The 21,794-nt window shown below is 41.9% G+C and overlaps 1 protein-coding gene across 30 annotated transcripts in view; it reads left to right on the top strand.

Moving 5' to 3' along the window:
* Positions 1-6,527: 6,527 nt before the first annotated feature.
* Positions 6,528-21,794, top strand: part of LOC106577623 (receptor-type tyrosine-protein phosphatase delta) — a 645,315-nt gene continuing 630,048 nt past the window's right edge. For 16 of the 30 annotated variants that reach the window (XM_014155859.2, XM_014155852.2, XM_045701361.1 and 13 more), the window contains exons 1-3: positions 6,528-6,672; positions 6,791-6,898; positions 7,039-7,075. The gene's annotated coding sequence lies outside the window, so the exon portion shown is untranslated. The remainder of the gene's footprint in view (positions 6,673-6,790; positions 6,899-7,038; positions 7,076-21,794) is intronic. The other 14 variants (XM_045701369.1, XM_045701363.1, XM_045701372.1 and 11 more) reach the window with 2 other exon arrangements.

The raw sequence follows: 21,794 nt of genomic DNA, 5'->3' as shown, positions 1-21,794 counted from the left end.
TACTGAGCGTGAGCCATGTTAATTATTGATGACTGATTGAGATCTCCTCTTAAAAAGCACTCCTGTGGGAGAGTACTTACTTTACTGTGTAGTAAGCTATTAAAGGAGTGGCTTACAACCGCTAAGCGGGCAGGGAGATGCCGTCCAGAAATGTAAATGCTTGCAAAAATCGATTTTCAAAGACGAGATGCACATGGGCTGATAACTAGGCCAACAGTGGCCTCCGAGAGGATAAACGGGAGGGGTCATAGAGATTCAATATGCAGATGCTCTTATCTCAAACCGTTTCAAAGCTACATTAGGGTGAAAGGGAGACAAATCAAGCATTTACTTTCAATAACGCCAGTGGGGGAATCAAGACGAAGCCTAAACTGTAGTAGTGTTGGGTTGATACATCAGGCCTGACCTATTATGCGAGTAGCACGTGACACAGCGATAATTAGGCATCTGTAGGAGCGGATGGAATCCTAATGCGGTCGATGTTTCACAGGTGCTCATTCCGCATGCACAGAACACAAGGAGCGCAAGGGTTTTTAACTTCCAAGCATTTATTGTCAGTCATTAGAGATTTTTAGTTGAAGCGCGCGGATAATGGATTGAGTGTGACCTTCGCCGAATGTCATTTGGAATTGGGGGAAGTTAAATAAAACAAAGTTTCCCGTTAATTCTGATAGGCTACTTAAAGAGAGATTAGACACATCACAGAGATGGCAGTGATTACTTGAAGTCTAAAGAGAAGAGTTGAGGGAAACATGTATTGTTTTAATTGCCAGTGTATGCACCATGCACATCTTACTATGTATTGTTATAAATTTGGACTGTATGTGTTTATTGACCTGGTCCCTGTCATATGGATTTAATGTGTAGCTTGGAAATTCCACAAGGTTCGGCTCAAGGTACTATCCAGAGCATGTAAACATATTCTGCCAAGGCCTACAATTGATTCCTTCTCATAAATTAAGCAACTGATAACAGCCATTCACTCAATTGTGATTAAAAAAAAATTGACTTGGATTATTATAATTTTTTAAGTAGAGTGGATTTAAAAAGCAGCTTTAGACAGCACTTGTCCATTCGTTTGTGAGATAATGTGAGGACAATATTCCTCAAACTTTACTTGTGTTTATAGATCAGCATAATGACTGGACTGGTCCAAAGTTAATTTGCATTTGTGGAGTAACCACCAATGTATGATATCAGTACCCACTCTAGTTATCTAATAAATAGAGACTTGTAGTCACCCCCAGCATATCTGGCTTCATTTGCCTCATTTGCTGCGAGGTTAATTAACACTGTCCAGGATGTCCCGACTGTCACATTCGTCTCTCACCATAGCATCCACGTCATCAGGGATTATCCTGGAACTGCCTACTTCCATTTGCAACATGTCATAACTCAACACTTTCCCAGGCAGCGTGTAAGGGAACATTTTCATGTGGTTGTGAAATAATCTAATCAGAAAGTTTCTAGTCAAGCATAATGGTCATTTAAAATAAATGCATGTCTCATGCCAAGTAATCAAAGACCAATATCTAGAAACACTGCTAAATGGTTAGTTCCTGACTTGTTTAAAGAAGGATCAGTCTCAGTCCAGTCTGAACAGCCATTACAGCAGGGTTCTCCAACTTTCTAATAAGTTTTTATCCAACTACAGCCAACTATAGATAATTAATTGGGTGTTTTTTTCTTAACTCAGACCCACTGTCCGTGGCCGATTCTATATATTGAATAGGGACCAACTGCGAGAAACGGGCATATTCTTTGACTGTTGGGTTGGCTGCAGTTGGATAGGTGTGTAGATGCCCTACTATTCCCCTAAGGAGTCTCTATCTTTGGTCCTGAAAGCTAATGAGTCTTGTATAAAACCCTTTCTCTGGCCCTGGGACAAAGAGACACAAACTTTAGAGAGAAACTCTCCAGCCCAGCAGAGGCTAGCATCCCCTGGTTTCACATCTCCGGCCCAGGCAACTCCGTTGCTAGGGCGTTGCCAAGGGCCCTTCCAGATCACTCTACCCTGTCTAGGGCCATGTGACCTGGTTAGCCAATCACAGGTTGTACTTGGTGGGAATCTCAAACTCCCCAACAAAGTCTGTGCTTTAGTTGAACTCGGGGTTGCAGAGAGACAACAGGTAATAAGAACTCTACACCACCTCAACTCATTTCTGGACCTTCCACATGGACAATCCTCTACCATGGACTCCCTAACCGTGTGTTAGTGTGTAACTGACAGCAAAACCACTATTCACTACAACACTTTCAGGTATCCTTCAATTTCTAAAGCCATGTGTGTGTCTGTCTTGAGTGTGGAATGAAGTGTGAACTGTATCCATGTCTCCTACTTTCATTCTACGTCCTCTAACCTGGGCTCTGGGACAGTTCTACCTATATTTTAAACCTCTTTCAAGACTATCACCAGTTGGTGGTGCTCTTGAAGGCTTTTGTTCCAACACTTCCTTCAAATAATCAACTAATTGTGGTCCGGAGTGGACCAATATTACTTTAATCAGGTGTGATATTGCTGGGCAGGAACAAATACCTGCACACCCAATAGCGCTCCAGAACCAAAGTTGGAGACCAACTGCATTAAATCAATGCTATCCTGAACCTCCGAGAAACCATCCTAGTGGTCCAGTTTGTTTGTGCTTTAGCCAACTTCTATCTTTGTGTTCAAATTATGACAACAACAGAATAGGGGGTCAGATGTGTCTTCAGCACCATGGCACCATTCTCCATCTCTCTCTATGTGAGTGGTGGCCTCTCTGAGCTAGCCTGGTGGAACCAGCCTGATCACTGCATTCACCATTCTATTTCACTTCACATATCTCCGAGCGGCTCTCTCTGGGGACTTCCTCTGAGAGTAGGGGACACCGACTGGCTTAATCGTATGTGACGGGTGAGTCCATATTTGCGCCAGTCACAGAACTCAATCATGGCCACTGTGAAATCCACTACAAATTCACTGTGAATCAACTGTGTTGAGTTACAGTAAAAACAAAGCACTCACATACCTCTGTTTTCCAGTTGTTTCACAGTGGACCCGTAATAATAAGGTTTGGCTCATTGCCAATTGATCTCCTTCACAACGTGTCTGAAGCTCTCATCATTTTTACCCCAGGCAAGGCCAGACCGAAGGTTAGCTCTTTAATCTGGTAAGAGCTAATGGTAGCTTCATAGGGGCAAGTACTACCCCACCTCCCACTTCTCCCCACCCACCCCCATCCGTTATTCCCATATACAGTAACCCACTTTATATCACCCAACTCAAAAACGCTGCATTTTACACCAATTAATGAATATTCAATGACCTTCCTATCCAAAAATAAAAAAGAGACCACACACACTCAAACGTAGCACACACTGTACGATTGGGTCAAATAAATTCCTTGCCAAGCAAAATATGCAAATCCTCTTTGTCCTATAATCCAAGCGAAATTACAAGAGTTGTCAAGAATGGCACAGTCGCAGAACATTGTACCCCTTGAAATGGGGGAATGTTCCATATGATTCAACCCACTGGGCACACACTGGTTGAATCAACATTGTTTCCACGTCATCTCAACAGGTTAGCACCTCGACCTCTGAATGCTCGGCTATGAAAAACCAACTGACATTTACTCCTGAGGTACTGACCTGTTGCACCCTCTAAAACCACTGTGTTTATTATTTGACCCTGCTGGTCATCTATGAACATTTGAACATCTTGAAGAACGGTCTGGCCTTAATGGCCATGTACTTTTATAATCTTCTAAGCACTTTGTGACATCTGCTGATGTAAAAAGGGATTTATAAATACATTTTATTGGTGAATTTGATTGAATAGCTGTTGAATTGACATCTGTGCCCAGCGGGAAGTCTCCAATAATAATATTGATTACTCATAAGCAGGTTGACGTTTATTGTCATGAGTTTGGCCCTGGAGGCCGAACGGAGTGGTTTCCCCTAGATGGGCCAACTGCAAAGTCAAAATTGGTTATACTGTATATCGTAAAAAATCATGAACACAAAAAATGTGCTTATAGGTCTGAATTTAAGGTTAGTGTTAGGCATTAGGGTTAGCAGTGGGTTTAGGGTTAAGTTTAGGGTTAGGGTTAGGTTTAAAATGCCTCCAGTACATGAGTCATCTCAATAAATGCCAACCTGCAACTCATAACCAGCACCTTGTTCCTGTATGGACCAAAATGGATATCACATAGCCTACGGAAACTGCATTGAACAACACTGAGTTTCACCCAATCAACTTCGACGGACAGTATACAGTACATTGCATTACTCTGGCTGATATCCAAGGCATATTTTTGCAGTAAAACTTTGAACTTGGCTAAAGTTTCAAAATAATACAAATGCATTTCATTTGTTTTGGTGCAATTTTTTAAAATGTTTCTTTATGTGAATTTTATCAACCTCGCACTCAATTAGCAGTTTCTTCTGTCTCACAGTCTCATCTTGTGTGTGAATGTCACAGTGACAGTGGTAAATTTCCTCAGAGTCAATAGAATGAAACACAATAGGTCATATGTATGGATCAATGGAGCCATGAGTGATGTATTTTCAAATGCGGAGTGATGCATTATGTAATAACAATAGAAAAATATAAAAAATATTTAGCCCCCACTTTTACTCACTTCATCAAAGCGACAGCTGATGGAATTACGATATCATTTTCTAATTTTGCCATGACTGTGTTTGCAACTTTTTGTGCATGTGAAAAGAAAATAAGGTAATTGTAGACACTGGGTTAAATGTACAACTTTTATTCCAGTCAAAAGTAACTTCATATCCATGGGGGATGTCATATTCAAGGGGGGCATACATGTGTGATCCTTTCGCAAGTCACAACACATCCACAAAAGGTCAAGAGTACTTTTGGAATGTAGCTCTTGCACGTGGAGAGAGCAACCTTGGGCAGTGGATACAAAGGTTACATCGACTCTCATTGCCATAGATGCTAACAGATGGACATGTTGACAAACTCCCTTCATACAGAATATGTTTCTGTATGGGGCCAAAAAGCCGTCTGTCTTGGAACTCACTAGTTTCCAAAGCTTTAACCATGTGAAATGTATGAGAGTGGGTGAGGTATCGATAGTGTAATCTGTGTTTTCTGGCCCACTGCCTTGTCCTTCGATTTCCCATCAATTAAAAGTGTGCACTACTTGACTTGACCAATCGTTGTAATCCAGGGGTCAATTCTGTTGATACAGGATAGCTAAATAGAAAAAAACCTGTCTTTACTTTGTTAGTACTGTTGGTAGAAAAATAGATGGCCCTTTGGAGCATTATGTAAATATGTAACTGCAAATTGGATTGGATATGTAGTAACCAGGCATTAGATTAAAGGGTTAATCTGCAGTACAAATAACAGCCACTGATTTGGTAATTATCTGAAGAATGGGGCTGGAGAATGTAACCACTCTCAAATGTATAGACAGAGCTATGGATGCAAAATTATATTTTTAACCATGTTTAAATGCTTTTTAGTGTTTGTTTACAAGTACATTGTTTACAACGATTGGTCAAGTCAAGTTGTGTGCACTTTCATTTGGAGTAAAAAAAGCTTATATTTTCGGTTCTTATGGGGTATGACAGTTAAACTAAGTACATGAGACATTTATAAGCTATATTCTTAAAGATTGTAAGGGTATAAATCATTCCTTTAAAAGTATATATCATACATTTATATCATTAATTTAATTTAACATCATCCTTCCCTCTTTGAATAACCACATTCTCATTCTCATACACATACAAACCCATACATTGTGATAAACACACAGCTCATGCACAAATCTGATTATTACTTATTAATATTGAAACAATAACCAAACGTATTAAACACAGCAATCCATTTCTGTGTGAAAATGACAAATATTACTATATTCCTTTGTTTCATAGGCTATTTCAAATGATAAGAAAATTAAGTCTAATGTATATTCCTATGGCTTGTTGTTTCAGTCCCTGTGGTATGCGAACACTTGAATTATCTGTCATGTCAGATATCTGCTTTAGAAAACAGCGAATGATATTGCTTTATAACATCTACTTTAGCTGTGTTCGATTTGAATCAAAACATTGTTTTACTCATTTAAAAAACTCAATTGATACGACGTGAAAAATTCAGCAGGTTGCGCGCAGTTTTTTTTTGCCTGCACAGGTGCGCCGCAAAGGTTGAACATGCAGTTTGCTTCCCAAGTTCACATATCCGTTTTATGCCAATATTTTATCAAAACAAGTGCCATGTTCCGCCGTGGGAGACGTTTTATATCGGTAACTAATCTAATCAATTTCTAATGGATTTATTATCGTCACAGAAATGCGGAACGTTCACGGAGAGCGGGAGAGCTAATCCTACATGGGTTAGTTGCTCTACTAGCCGGCCATCAAGTGGCTCGATAGAGTAATGCAGGTGTGTGCGCGTGTATGAAAAGCATCTTATCTGGAACGCTGTCTTTTCCCGCGCCCACCATCTCTCTCCCCTCTCGCTTGCGCGCTCCGACCCGCTCGCTCTCCAGCCATCGCCAGGAGCAGTGTGTGGTAGGCTACAATTTGACAGCAGCAGCGCTGGCTTTCTAAAGAAAGCTTAGCTCTCACTTTTCTGTCTGTCTCATTACCGCTCTCATTGTCTTTTGCGACAGCGGGAACGGAACAGCCACCTACTCTCCTCCTCATCATTTAGTATGAATAGTATTATTATTTTTTGCTGCACACAGATGTATATTTTAGCACTTTTTGGGGGGGGAATCCGATTCTAACGGAATTTGTTGTGGCTGTTTTGGTGTCTTCTCTCTTTCAGTTCACTTGGGACCTGTATTTGGAATAAGAAAGCATTGCTGTTTCTGACTGGAGAGAAGGAAGATAAAACTCATCTGGATTTCCTAAGGAATTTTATCTGGATGCTTTGGTAAGTGGTAATTTGCGTCGCATACAAGTACTTCAGGGCAGGCTATCACACTATGTCGTTATCAATTGATAAATGCCTGTTTGTCGAGTGTACAATTACATCACGTACTTATCATTCTCCTTTTTGTCATTTAAATACAGTTACGGAGGCTTTTGAATTCATCAGCCGGGGTATATAGTAAGTAGAATTTAGACTTTTCCTCGCATTCTTTTTTTTGCAGAGATGTTGCCTACTTTTATAAATGGCGGGTTTATGAATTGTGTAAGCTATTTTAATTGCAAGTTATGTAGGCCTATTGTGACCTGATATTATTGACACACAAAGCGCACATTTCAGCTCATCATGGAAGTGCGATGTCGGATGCTTTTTAGACGAGCACTTGTTCACTATGCCCTTATATTATACCGTCGAAGTTATGTTATCTGTTCATAATCATATATGTTACTGCTACCTACACTCTCCACCAATTGCCAAAATGCCATTACTTCCATTTTCAATATGTCATCTCTGCCTTACAGTTACTTATCTTAGCCTAGGCTACTTGTCTTCAAAAGAGAAGGCGGAGAGGTGGTCCATGTCTATTTGTTGTCCACATGCTTAATGGAAGCGATGCTGTGATGCCCCCCTTTTTTAAGATGCAAAATATGCCTATCGCTGTGAAGTTGCGGGACATGTGTGGAAACTTCTCTTGAAATGTGCTGCTGTATGTGTTAGGGAAGCACATTTGGAGGAGGTGGGGTGTGTAGGCTATGTATGTGCAACTTAATCACTTGGGAGTGTTAAGTTATTCCAGTGGTGTGTGTGTGTGCGCGCGCGTGCTTTCGCATGTGTGTGCATGCGTGTGCACACGCAATGAGGTGTGTGGATGGATGGGTGGTGGCTGACTGACTGAGTTTGCTGGTTCTCGCTGCTCTCCTTTTGACAGACAATGTACATGTCAGCTCTTATTGTTGAATCACTGCTGATGCATATAAAGAGCCTTGCCCACTGCTTCACTGAGAGGGGGCATGTTTGTTTTCACTCAATCAATGTCATGTGAATCTGCACTGTTCTGATTTTGTACATTCTGTGTTGCATTCTTTCTCGTGGAGAGAATTGAGTGGGTTAACCCACATAATCATCTCTCAATTTGACTCAGATTAAAACAGTGTCATATGCAATGGCAGTGTATCAAATAAAAAGTAAACAAATTAAATGCCCTGATGAAACCGCTGTTGGCAGGGGCGGACTGGGACAAGAAATTGGCCCTGGAATTTCTAACACACTGATCCATTTCTTTCCTCGAGGCCCCCACACCAGCCCATTTTTTCCCTTGACGTTCCCATTATTAGCCAGAGAATGGTCATTTTGCACAAAAAAAAACTAGTTAGACACCCACAGGCAGACTGGCCATCTGGCATTTCGGGGCAAATGCTAGATGCCAGATGGCCAGTCCGCTTGTGGCAGTTGGGCTTAACCATTGAAACCCTTGGATGGGGATGCTAAAACCACCTTTTGGTTAATATTGTGCTTCCTATACACCTAAGAGAGGCAGTTAGATGTGAAAGTGAAAGAAGGCAATGGAAAGTCATACAGCTCTCTGCTGTACTGCAGAGTGACACAGGGTTATTTGAGAATGACCGTAAAGACAATGTGATAGCCTTATTGGCATCCCTGTCCCTGGGAGATGGAGGGAGGATAGTGTTGCCCATCAATATGGACTACATGGAGTCAAGCATGATATATGCAAAATAACATGCAGGCAAGGACATATTGTCAACTGTGAATATACTATCTATCTATCTGCTTAGCTGGGCTTCAGAATGGTGAAAAAAAATCTAGTAAACTGGTAAATTGTTGGAATCATGGAAATATAATGATTATTCTAATTATATAGTTGGAATACATAACAACAAATGAAAAAGCCAGGGAGGAATTATTGTGACAGGGTAGGAACCAAAGTGTTGTTCAGTGTTTCCCAGGAGACCCTAATTAGATGTTACATTACCTGTTTTCTATTGCTTCATGTAGCTAGCTAGCGCTATCTAACATGTTCATGTTTTGCCTATTCCTCTCTGATTTAGAAGATACCGTTGCACAAACAACATGCTGATCTATGCCTACACCAGCACTGGTGGTGAAGGTGGGCAACATTGCCTCTTCGACATTACATCTGATTCTCAACACGGGGGCCCCACAAGGGTGCATCCTCAGTCCCCTCCTGTACTCCCTGTATACTGACGACTGCATGGCCTCACACAGTTCCAGCTCCCGTCATCAAGGTTGTTGATGACACGACAGTAGTAGGCCCGATTAAAAACAAGAATGGGGGTCATTTCATGTCCTTCCGCTCCATTATTCTCTAAATAGTAACACAGAAGCTAAATATAAAGTTAGTTTTTACATAGCCTATTCTAGAATCAGACAGTTTAGTAAAGTATAAATGTTTTCTGTTCTTATGGGTATCTACAACTTCAAGAAGTATATACAGGCATCATTGAAGTACAGTAAAACTCCCTGTACAATATGCCATGTGCACACCAATGTTTTACCTGGACATATTGGTACTGCAGCTCCTTCACTCTGTCACTATTCCTTTCAAATGGCACCTTATAGAGTTGTTTCATAGTCATTAGATTTTTTCCCCAAACTCTGTCTATAGTGGAAATGCTGACAGAATTGATATTTGCGAAGATATTGTTGTCATTTATGATTGCACTTTGGATCTCTCTTAGCCTGATGGAATTGTTGGCTATGAACATGTTGCAAATTTCTTGTTCTTGCTGATGGCTGATTTCTGCTGCTCTGCCACCAGCATGAGGTCATTGTGCAGTCCTATATATGACATGTAGAATTCACAAATAGATCATGTTACAGATAGTATATTGTATTCAAATTGTGCTGTATTACTGTATATTCCTCATACATTTCTTACGGTACATTGTGATTTTTAGACTTGCATTTAGCTTTACAATAGTTGTAGTATTGTCGTGAAGGAAATGCTGTAACAAAAGTTAAGAACGAATACATGTTTACCTGTTTTCCCTATGGAATGTTTGCACAATTGATGACACCGTGGACCTGTTTACATTAGGCTGTACTCTCCGACCAGCCCCTTCCATTGTAAGACCATGGTTTATGACACCGTGGACCTGTTTACATTAGGCTGTACTCTCCGACCAGCCCCTTCCATTGTAAGACCATGGTTTATGACACCGTGGACCTGTTTACATTAGGCTGTACTCTCCGACCAGCCCCTTCCATTGTAAGACCATGGTTTATGACACCGTGGACCTGTTTACATTAGGCTGTACTCTCCGACCAGCCCCTTCCATTGTAAGACCATGGTTTATGACACCGTGGACCTGTTTACATTAGGCTGTACTCTCCGACCAGCCCCTTCCATTGTAAGACCATGGTTTATGACACCGTGGACCTGTTTACATTAGGCTGTACTCTCCGACCAGCCCCTTCCATTGTAAGACCATGGTTTATGACACCGTGGACCTGTTTACATTAGGCTGTACTCTCCGACCAGCCCCTTCCATTGTAAGACCATGGTTTATGACACCGTGGACCTGTTTACATTAGGCTGTACTCTCCGACCAGCCCCTTCCATTGTAAGACCATGGTTTATGACACCGTGGACCTGTTTACATTAGGCTGTACTCTCCGACCAGCCCCTTCCATTGTAAGACCATGGTTTATGACACCGTGGACCTGTTTACATTAGGCTGTACTCTCCGACCAGCCCCTTCCATTGTAAGACCATGGTTTATGACACCGTGGACCTGTTTACATTAGGCTGTACTCTCCGACCAGCCCCTTCCATTGTAAGACCATGGTTTATGACACCGTGGACCTGTTTACATTAGGCTGTACTCTCCGACCAGCCTCTTCCATTGTAAGACCATGGATCATGACATGGTCCACACTTGTGGCTCTGATTTCATCAGAGACTCTTATTATTTGCCTTCTACCTCTTCCTCTATTCTCTTCCCCTAACACCACCACCACGCATTCTTACACATCTTCTTATTTCTCTTCCACCAGCATGTAGCTGCTGTTCAGGGTTGTGATGTTCCTCCATGTTCAAAAATGGTAGTGATTGTGCTGTGGGCAAGCTCCATATATATGCTTCCAAACTTGATTGGTTGATTGGTAAGATTGTGATTCCTATTTCATTACTATGTCAGCTGGCAGGTAATTTGCAAATTTAGCAGACATAACAAACATTCCATGTCATAGATATTTATGGAATATACATGTATGTCTGACTGATTTTGATAATGGAATGGATAATGTTGCATGTGATGGCTCACACGATGAAAGAATGTTTAGAAGTTGCGAAGAGTATGACAGTTTCACTGGGAATCATCTCATCAGTTTTATCAGCAATCCACGTGCATGTAGTTATTGGGCAAATTGTAGACAATTGTACTTCCTCTTTTGCACACGTGCCAAAACACTTGCAATTTGCTTAAATGAATAAGAAATTCAAATCTGGTGTGAACAAGAAACTAATTGTTCAGAGATTTGAATGTATTGTTTTGAAAAAAAGAATTATCTTTCGAGAATTGAGCCAAAGCGATTGAGAAAAACTGTAAGAAACAAAGTGTAATTGTTGTCACCAACATCTTTTTGCATCAGACCACGCAGACAGAGTGAATGGCATGGCAAGTGCTTGTGACAACTGATCTCCTTGAGTGACAGTGGGCAGGGCTTGGAGAGGGAGAGAGACGACTCAAGTAACAAACAGAGTCAACTATGCAACTGACATTACATGCGCCGGAGTTGCATATCACATTTAACAAACTAAACGTTGAAATACCGTTATAGAAGGTAAAGTAAAAACCCAAACCGGTCTGTGCATCAAAACAGGTATATAGTCAAATACGGTATACCGCCCAGCCTTAGTCAAGCATGTCTTGATAGTTGCATTGAAGTCGTCTCATCTTTGACCTTGTTTGATTGAGGGAAGTCAACTGTTCCTTTTAGCAGCACGGCAAGATCATATACATGATTGACATCTGCAACCAAGTGCCGACGTTCGCTCACTTCCAGAAACGATGTTTCACACACATTTCCTTACACATCTACAGTATACAACTACAGTATATTATGTAAGATGAAAAGCAATGACTTCGAAAGCAAGCAAGAGAACAGTGAGCGTTATTTCATCATGCATGCACCAGTCAATTTCCAGCAGTACAGTAGTTTCGCTTGTGGAAACGTGCTAACAAGAACAGGAGTGTCTTACTGCCTGTGGCAACAGAGAAAAATACATAAATCCCTCACAGCAATTGGAAAACAAATTGGCATTGCAGCATATAAAGTATACACCATTACTATCTCAGCTATCCCTTCCAGGTTGAATTGCAATTTGGCTGAAGCATTCATGAGACGACCTTTATGAGATGTAAGGGAAAGGTCAGTTTTCCCAGAGAAAGGGGATTTTCAACTTTCTTTCACTCTGTGAAATTTTTAGGAGAATGCTTTTAAGGATTAGTCCCAGGTAAGTATTTTTCCTAGCATCCATTCCAGGCAGCTGCAGTCCCATTTCATAAATTGCACACCATTCAACAATTTTCTGCCATCTTCGCCCTGAGTGCTACTCCCTGAATCTATTAGCTGGCCTTGCATCCGTCATTGTTGGAGGGGGCTTTAAGCAACAAGACAGAGGGAACGCTCTTGCCCATGTGCTTGCTGAGAGGTGTGCAGTACATTAAAGTGGACCGCGATCATAAGCCCGCTGCTGGGGGACGAGCGTTAACTCCACATTTCTGCAAGGCTCTTCCCCCGCTTAATTATCCTTCAACACCGATAGCTCAACTGTGTCGAGAGAGAAGCAAGCTATAATTATGTTTTATGAAATTCTTCCAGGTGACATAATCGGGCCATGGCTAAGTGATAGCCGAGGTCACAACAGCAGCAAATAAACAAGTGTCACACTCTAATTTTACTGGTAATCGACTTCAGTATCTAAATGTTTGTTTCCATGCTGAGACAATTGTCTGAATTCACTAACGAGCAGTAAAGTGGAAGGATATGGATAATGAAATTGCCCATATTCCCAGCCACTGATAGCAGACATTATCTACAGTAGAATCATAGCATTCACTCCACAGTTACTGTACAGGCATATGTAAGGTACCACATCCGGTACTGCTATGATGTCCTCATATTGCCCTCTACATACTGTAACTAACACGCCTTGATTATCAGCTCATTCGTTATGACACATCAGATGCCCAACTCCCAGGGGACGTTTTATAATGAGGATGTACTGACAGATAATTAGATACACCTTGCGTCGGCTCTTTCAGGAAATGTTGATTCATCCTTAAATAAAATGTTTCTCTCTGCTAACATGAAAGAGATAAATATCTCTCCCTCTGTCACATCACCTTATCTCTCACGGTGGTAACATTTTTATTTATTTATCCATCCGCTTCTAACACTTTTAGATGTGGCGTGTTTTCATTCGGGGGGCTGACGTCTCTCAGCCACCGTTTCCCATCACCTGAAGAGTGGCTTCTGGCTTTAAAATGGGACAAAAAATATGTGGCCCCCCTGGTGTTGGCTCTCGGAGGCCCCTGAGCCGATTGACTTCTCAGACGGGCTCATATCACAGGGTGTTACCATTTTATGGCTAGTGGTACAACTGCTCCCAGACTTGGCAGCTGTTTTAGCCGGCCGTGCTAGTGCATTGAGAAGCTTGGGGGCCTGTGTGTGCGCGTGCCTGTGTGTGTGTGTTTGTTTTGAATGGTTGGTTGTGGTGGAGGGGCCATGTTGATTTACAGCCTGAGTCCTCGTGCTGATTCTTCAATACATACATCAGCTGTCTGGAGATGTATAGTTTGATGGATGCACATGCATCTAATCAACCATTTCGTGCACATACTGCATACAGTACACTGTGCATGATGAATTGAATTCACACACAGGCCAACAGACTTGCAGGCAGACACAAATATAACTCATTTTATCTCTGGTGTTGATTGAAAAAACTGTGTGAAATGAAACCCCTCACCTACAGTACACGTCTGCCCAAACGCTTATTTATCAGTCGCTTGGCGCCGCTCATAAATCAGACGTTTATTAAGTTGTTAAACGACTACTTCTGCCTATTGCAAGTGACATCAGTGCCATTAAGTCTGATGTATACGACATGCTAGGAGGGAACGTGAGCTATTGCCGATGCTCCTTGCATTATTCAATTAAACAACTTGATACTTAATGACTTTTGTTAAGCCCACTTTCCCTTTATTTCCTCTCTTCTTCACCCCTCCCTCCATTCCTCGGTGGCATTGCTCTCATGAAATTTAGAAGAGCAGGGATTGATTGCAGGGATGAAGCACAGGGGAGTGAGGGAAACACTGCAGCGGATCTATGTTACTGAGGATCAATTCTCGCCTTTGCATACTGTAGAGACTTATACCATCAGACTTAAGCTTTATTCGTTACTCAGCCTGAAGTAAGGCTAGGAAACACTGTTTACTTCCAAGCATCCAAGTGTGTCAAAGGCAATAACCTATACAGCTTAACCCAAGGCATAGCATAATTTATTTGTTTGGACTCTGTCTATATCCAGTTGCCTATTATATTCAAAGCAATACAGGAATCATCAACTGGATTGAGCCGCGGGATGATTTTTTCTTGAGCGGATGGTCAGGAGGCCAGAACATAATTACAAATAATTTGTAGAATGCAAATTGACCGCAAAAAGCCCAAACAGATATAATATTTGACTAAAACATAATAGTTTCAAACATTGCTTACATTTGTATATGATCACATATATCTCTATTATGTGTAGGAATACATTGCAACAGATTTCTAATATTTAAATCACTTGGAGACGATTTGCTGGTGTTTTACAAAAGAAAATCGGGATCCCTGCTGTATGGTTTATTAGAATATGTAAGTAAGAAGCAAGTGTAGTTGAAATTGCCAGTAGGTAATTTTAGTGGAAATTTATCTTGGCTTCTACTGAACCTGAAGGAAATGTTGTGGCTGTGTGCACTGCTCAGCACACTTTGAGCCCTGCTGAAGTGACCAGTCAATTGAATTGGTATTGTACTTTTGCTTGTTACATCATTTCACTAGAAGGCAAGTAGTGCCTCCAACCCAGGCTCATCAAAGCATGCTTTTAAAAAAATTCACCTCAACTGAGAACTGTGGTGGATATGTTTTCCCTCCTGTAGCGGACTTTGCTTTCGCCTGAAGGACACCAGCAGCAATCTTCTGTTCACCTTTCGGTCAAACCTGACAGGATCTCAGAAAAAACTGACAGAAAGAGAAAAGACAAGAAAAGGGGGACTTGGGGGCCTTGAGCATCACCATGTAGTCAGAATCTAGGTTTATGTGTGGTTGGTTTGAGAACTGTGCTAATTAGCGCCAAATGTTACCGTGATAGATCATGGCCACATGCTGCTGTATTAGGTGCTAGCATGGCTAATGATTTTTCCAAAGGGCAAATGTCAACCCCATCGTATATTTGGACCTTCTTTATGGTCTGCATGTACAGTACGACACCAGATGTCTTTTCATGCTCCTCTGAAGGGATTATTTTGCTCCTAGCCGCTCTGAAGGTTTTCCAACGGGAGCGATATGTTGAGTGTTACCATTTTGTAATCCGTGAGGAACCGAGCAGGAGAAAGAAAGTGAGAGGGTAAAAGGAAAGAATATTGCAGGCGTGCTGAAGCCAGGACACTCTGCACAGCTCCATGAAAGCTATGATCCCTTATTGATGTCACTTGTTAAATCCACTTCAATCAGTGTAGATGAAGGGGAGGAGACAGGTTAAAGAAGGATGTTTACGCCTTGAGACAATTGAGATATAGATTGTGTATGTGTGCCATTCAGAGCGTGAATGGGCAAGACAAAAGAGTTTTAACGGGATATGGTAGTAGGTGACTGGTTTGTGTCAAGAACTGCAACGCTGCTGTGTTTTTCACCCTCAACAGTTTCCTGTGTGTATCAAGAATGGTCCACCACCCAAAGGACATCCAGCCGACTTGACACAACTATTGGAGTCAACATGGGACAGCATCCCTGTGGAACGATTTCAACACCTTGTAGAGTCCATGCCTCAATGAATTGAGGCTGTTCTGAGGGCAAAACTCAATATTAGGAAGGTGTTCTTAATGTTTTGTATATTCCGTTTTTTTTCCCTTATGGTCTAGAATGACTAGCCTGCTGATACAGGTTTTGTTGGGGTTTCTACCAGGGTTGGGGTTAATTACATTTAATTTCAGCCAATTAAAAAAGGATTTGAATTGCTATTCCACTTCAATAATGGAAAAAGTTCCATTTATTTTCAATGAGAGCTTTGGAATTGTTACATTGTTGTTGGAATTGATATGATTCCTAACCCTGGTATTAACCTTTCTTCCCTCTCTGCTCTCTCTGCTCTGTCGTATCAAGTCCTGTCAGATCAATGACCAGGAAGGAGAGGGGATGGGGAAAGGATGCTATAGGAAGAGTATTGGGACGTAGCTGTTGTGCTTGCTTACCTCTCCCTACCAGCAGCCTCGGGGCTCTCAGAGCTCTATGCTCTAATTAGGCCTCAGTCATTTCACCCTCTTACTTCATGGCTGATGCTACAGGGAAGTTGTCAGTATACCAGGGCATACTAGCATTTCTTACTGACACCATGAGGGGTACATTTGGTCTTTGTTACAGAATATGTGTGCGGATATGTTGTAGATTAAGTATGGTGGTTTTGTGGTCAGACAACTGTGTGAGAGGCTGCTGCACTGTAAGTGATTTTGGTTTTAAAGGAACGAAGAGATACTATAATTGATGGACTACTGTTTTTGAATGTATTCATAGGTATTTGTATGATACATTTATTGTTAGTTTAGGTACTGATGATTTTGCGTATTGTTTATTAGGCAATATGTATTCTGCTGAAAACACATAATTGCTTTAATTAAACCTTACAACGATTAACCTTAATACTGTTGCTAAATTAGATAAATGTTATAATTTTGTGACGTTAGCAGTTTCTTATAAGACAATGACTGTTCCACTTAGAATATATTTTAGTTATTAAAATCTCACCACTTTTTCAAGATAAACATTTTGAATGCATTTTAATCGTGGTTATATTGTTATTTCTATATACGTTTGTTTGACTTTACCAAAATCGCAAGAGGTCTTCAGTTCTGCTCATAGCACAAATGGCCAATTTGGCATTTAAAATAGATATGGATTTCCAGGAGAAAAAATGTCCTTATCCCGTGTGGCTCAGTTGGTAGAGCATGATGATTCAAATGCCAGGGTTGTGAATTTGATTCTCGGGGGAAAAGTATGAAAATGTATGTACCCACTACTGTAAATCGCTCTGGATAAGCACGTCCACTAAATGACATAAATGTAAAAGATTATCCAGAGAAAATGACCTTACATAATTGTACGAGATGTTTGAAAAAGATGCGTGTTTCACTGAATAGGACTCAGCAATGTAAATACAGCGGTTGCGGGCGTATCACTGCCCATGGAATCACTGGGCCTTAGGGTTCTTTGTCTTTGATTGCTTCGAAAAGAGGACGGTTTTTGATCATGCCCTACCTCGGACATAATGAACGACAGCTCAGAAAAAGGGAGAGTATAATCTGTACAGACACATAAGCACAGGAGATTAACCCAGCTGTCATACCACCCTGCATCCCATTGCTGGCTTGCCTCTAAGGCTAAGCAGGGTGGAGACTGGTCGATCCTTGAATGGGAGACCAGATGCTGCTGGAAGTGGTCTTCGAGGACTAGTAGGGGCTCTCTTCCCTCTGGTCTCAGAGAGACATCAATGCCCCAGGGTTGTGAGTACAGGTGCTAGCCCTGGTGTCCTGGATAAATCCCCCACCTCATACTATCTCGGCCACCTAATCATCCCCAGCTTCCATTGGCTCATTCAACCCCTATCCTCCCATATAACTTCCCCAGGTCTTTCCAGTAAAGGAGAACTCTGTAAATTTACCTGGTAAAATAAGGATTTCAGATAGAAAAAGAAAATAAAATGTGTTAGAACCAATTACATTGAACCTCTTAACCCCCCCTCTACCTTAACAGCATCCTACCAGTAGGTGATTGTCATCGGCGAGCAGTGACGAAAACGGTAAATTCAGTTTGACAGAGTGGGCTGGTCTCACACTGAGTGAAATTGAAAAGGGTTATCATAGCAGAAGGCCTAAATGTTGATGCTGGGCTACAGAGCTGCCAGGATGAATGAAGTGCAGGACATACGCTGAACAAAAATATAAACGCAACATATAAAGTGTCGGTCTGATGTTTCAGTAGTGAGCTAACATAAAAGATCCCAGACATTTTCCATACGCACAAATAGATTATGTATGTTAGTGTAGAAATATGTTTACATCCCTGTTAGTGAGCATTTCTCCATTGCCAAGATCATCCATCCATCTGACAGGTGTGGCATATCAAGAAGCTGATTAAACAGCATGATCATTACACAGGTACACCTTGGTCTGGGGACAGTAAAAGGCCACTCTAAAATGTTCAGTTTTGTCACACAACACAATGCCACAGATGTCTCAAGTTTTGAGGGAGCGTGCAATTGGTATTCTGACTGCAGGAATGTCCACCAGAGCTGTTGCCAGATAATTTTATGTTAATTTCTCTACCATAAGCTGCCTCCAACATTGTTTTAGAGAATTTGGCAGGCTTTAGCTGCAGAAAAAGAACACAATTGCATTTTATCAATGGCAATTGGAATGCACAGAGATACCGTGATGAGATCTTGAGGCCCATTGCTGTGCCATTCATCCACCACCATCACCTCATGATAATGCACAGCCCCACAAAGATCTGTACACAATTCCTGGAATCTGAAAATGTTCCAGTTCTTCTACGGCCTGCATACTCACCAGACATGTCACCCATTAAGCATGCTTGGCATTTCTTTAATTTAACTATGCTAGTCAGTTAAGAACAAATTCTTATTTACAATGACAGGCTACACCGGCCAAACAGTTGACCAGCCTTTGGGACTCTCAATCACAGCAAGTTGTGATACAGCCTGGATTTGAACCAGGGTGTCTGTAGTGACACCACTAGCACTTAGATGCAGTGCCTTAGACCGCTGTGCCACTCAGGAGCATGCGCTGGATTGATGTGTACAACAGTGTGTTCCAGTTCCCTCCACTATCCAGCAACTTCGCACAGCCATTAAAGAGGAGTGGGACAACATTCCACAGGCCACAATCAACAGCCTGATCAACTCTACGAAGGAGATGTGTTGCGCTGCGTGAGGCAAATGGTGGTCACACCAGATACTGAAAGGTGTTCTGATCCACTCCCCTATTGTTTTTTAAAGGTATCTGTGACCAACAGATGCATATCTCTATTCCCAGTCATGTGAAATCCATAGATTAGGGCCTAATGAATTTCAATTGACTGATTTCCTTATATGTACTGTAACTCAGTCAAATCTTTGAAATTGTTGCATGTTGAATTTATATTTTTGTTCAGTATATTTTAACCTTTACGGTGTCAACTTTAGATTAATATACTATATCGTAACATAAAATTAAGCGGACTCTGAGACAAGAAAATCTAACAGAAAAATAAAACAGGAAAAAAATATGTCCATCTAGTTCAGGAGTTTTACAAGGAAAGGGAAATGGACAGACATACCGTAAGTATTTTCACAATGTAAAAAGCTAAACTTGACTTTATCACTGCGTATACGGAGCTGAGTAGTTAGAATGACTTGTGATCATTGACAATGAGATGATTTAACGTAATCATAAACAGTCTGGGCTTTGTGCTTCGGAAGTCTCACAATCTGGACAGGCTCCTGTGTGTACAATTCACTCAATCCCACACACACACACACGCACGCACGCACACACACACACACACACACACACACACACACACACACACTCTCATCTCCCCTCTGCTGGGCGGTTGGCTCTGGGCGCCCAGCAGATCTGGCGGCATCATGACTGAATAACAATGAGGGCTTTGGGGGATCAGTTCCCCAGGAAAGCTCCATACTTGGAAGGGTTTACGCAAGTCCCAACTTCATGAGCACTGTGCCGCCTTAAGAGGACAAACAAATGGTACCGAGGAGTTCCGACTCGCCAAAGGGGATCGCATCTGTTCATGGGCTCTCTGTTTCCACTCACACACATTCCCTGTGCTCCTACACACAAGCCTGGGATATGTGTGCTGGGTCTCACATGTGCCCATGCATGCCAGGCGTGTGTTTTTCAGCTGCTTGTTGGTGTGCAGCATCTCACCGTCACTCACTTTTCCTTCCCATTTCTGAAGATGATCATTTATTTCATGTGATTAGTGATTCACATAAGCCTATCCTTTGTGAGCTGGTTCTACTCTTTTTGGCAATTTATTTGTGTTGGAAAACTGAGCGGGTCGAGCATAACAGATCAACCATAACCCAGAAATATTGAGTGGGTTAATTGCCTTGCTCAGGAACAACAGATTTTTTTACCTTGTGAGCTCAGGATTCAATCCAGCAGCCTTTCGGTTACTGGCCCAACTCTCTAACCACTGGGCTACCTGCTGTCTCTTTTGCACAAAACAAGCTTCCATTCCCCCTGTCACAAGTGGATTTATGGCTGATTAAAGAGGAAGTCGTCAACCCTGTTACAGTCAACTCTGTTACTTTATTTTGAGGTGAAAATGATTTTTTTTTGGACCAAGCTACATTTCTCAAAAGACATCGATTTGGTGGAATGACCCACCTTTCTTTAAGCAGGGCCAGAGACATGCACGAGTCCGGCTGCTCGCGGGGCTCATTTGCTGGTCTCTTCGATACATAATTGCACCAGGCTCCCGATAAGATCCGGCCCAAAATCCCTTGCTGTTAGGTGCATTTTTAGAACAAAAAAAGAGTGTGAAGCACTCTGCATGTGTGCCGTCTGAATTCCAAAACTCAACCCATCCAAGGCTCAGCTTTTAATCAGCAGCATCTGGACTCTGGCTGCTTAGAGGAAGAAAAAATGTGAAAACAGGAGAGAGAAAAAAAGCAATTTTTGTTCTCTGTTGGTTAAGGTCATCGCATAGCGGTTTTAAAGCCAAATGGGCAAAATACAAAAGACAGGCAAAAGAGGCTATTTCAAAGTGATTTGCAAATATCCAAGATGATAGGAGACGTGACAAAAATGGACACAAAGAAAGACAAATAAGGCCTTGGGCACTTTCTCAAACCTATTTCTTCCTGGGTGATACAACAGATACCCTTAGCTTGTTGTGTCATTCAACATAGGCCCCTAACTAATCCCCCCCCTTTCTTCCTGTAGAGCACAGAAATACATGATAGATAACATTAGTATCCATCGAGTGGGAGGAAGGGAAAATCGATGCAAGGTGAAAATTGAATTTGCCCAAAGAGCCTTTAGGCAGAGTGCAATTTGAAAACACATATTTTATTTTCCCCTGGGCGTCTAGAGGGGTGGGAAGAGATGGACTGCAGGTCTAAGTGGGATGGAAAAACTGCAGTGGTTGAGTGAGGGTGAGGGTATGCTCTGGTGCTATGCTATGGTTGGAACTCCCCTTCTATCTAGCCTAATGTGCCTCCCCTTTGATTGCTTAATTCGGTAAGGGCCACGCGTACCTTATCGGATCATATCAAAGGTCAGAGGCGTCCTGTAGACAAATCAATCTCTCCGTCTGAGGAGGCACTGAGGAAACACAAACGGAGGGAGAGACGATCCATCTAAAGGGCCAAAAGTGAACGAAGGAGAGGAGGAAGAGGGGGGTGGGGGGATGGGGGGGTGAAAAAATAAAAACGATGGCATCTGGTGCCTGGAGTGAGGTGAGGAGGAGAGTGAGAGATTGAACGGAGTTGGGGAATGTGATATGATCAGAGAGAAAGGGCGTTTATAGTGGTTGTGAGATAAAAGCTTTTTGGAAGTAGAGGAAGGGA

The sequence above is a fragment of the Salmo salar genome, chromosome ssa18 (genome assembly GCF_905237065.1).
Source record: "Salmo salar chromosome ssa18, Ssal_v3.1, whole genome shotgun sequence".
NCBI lineage: Eukaryota > Metazoa > Chordata > Actinopteri > Salmoniformes > Salmonidae > Salmo > Salmo salar.
Note: the sequence above shows the minus strand (reverse complement) of the source record. Positions and strands in the feature narration are given on the sequence as shown.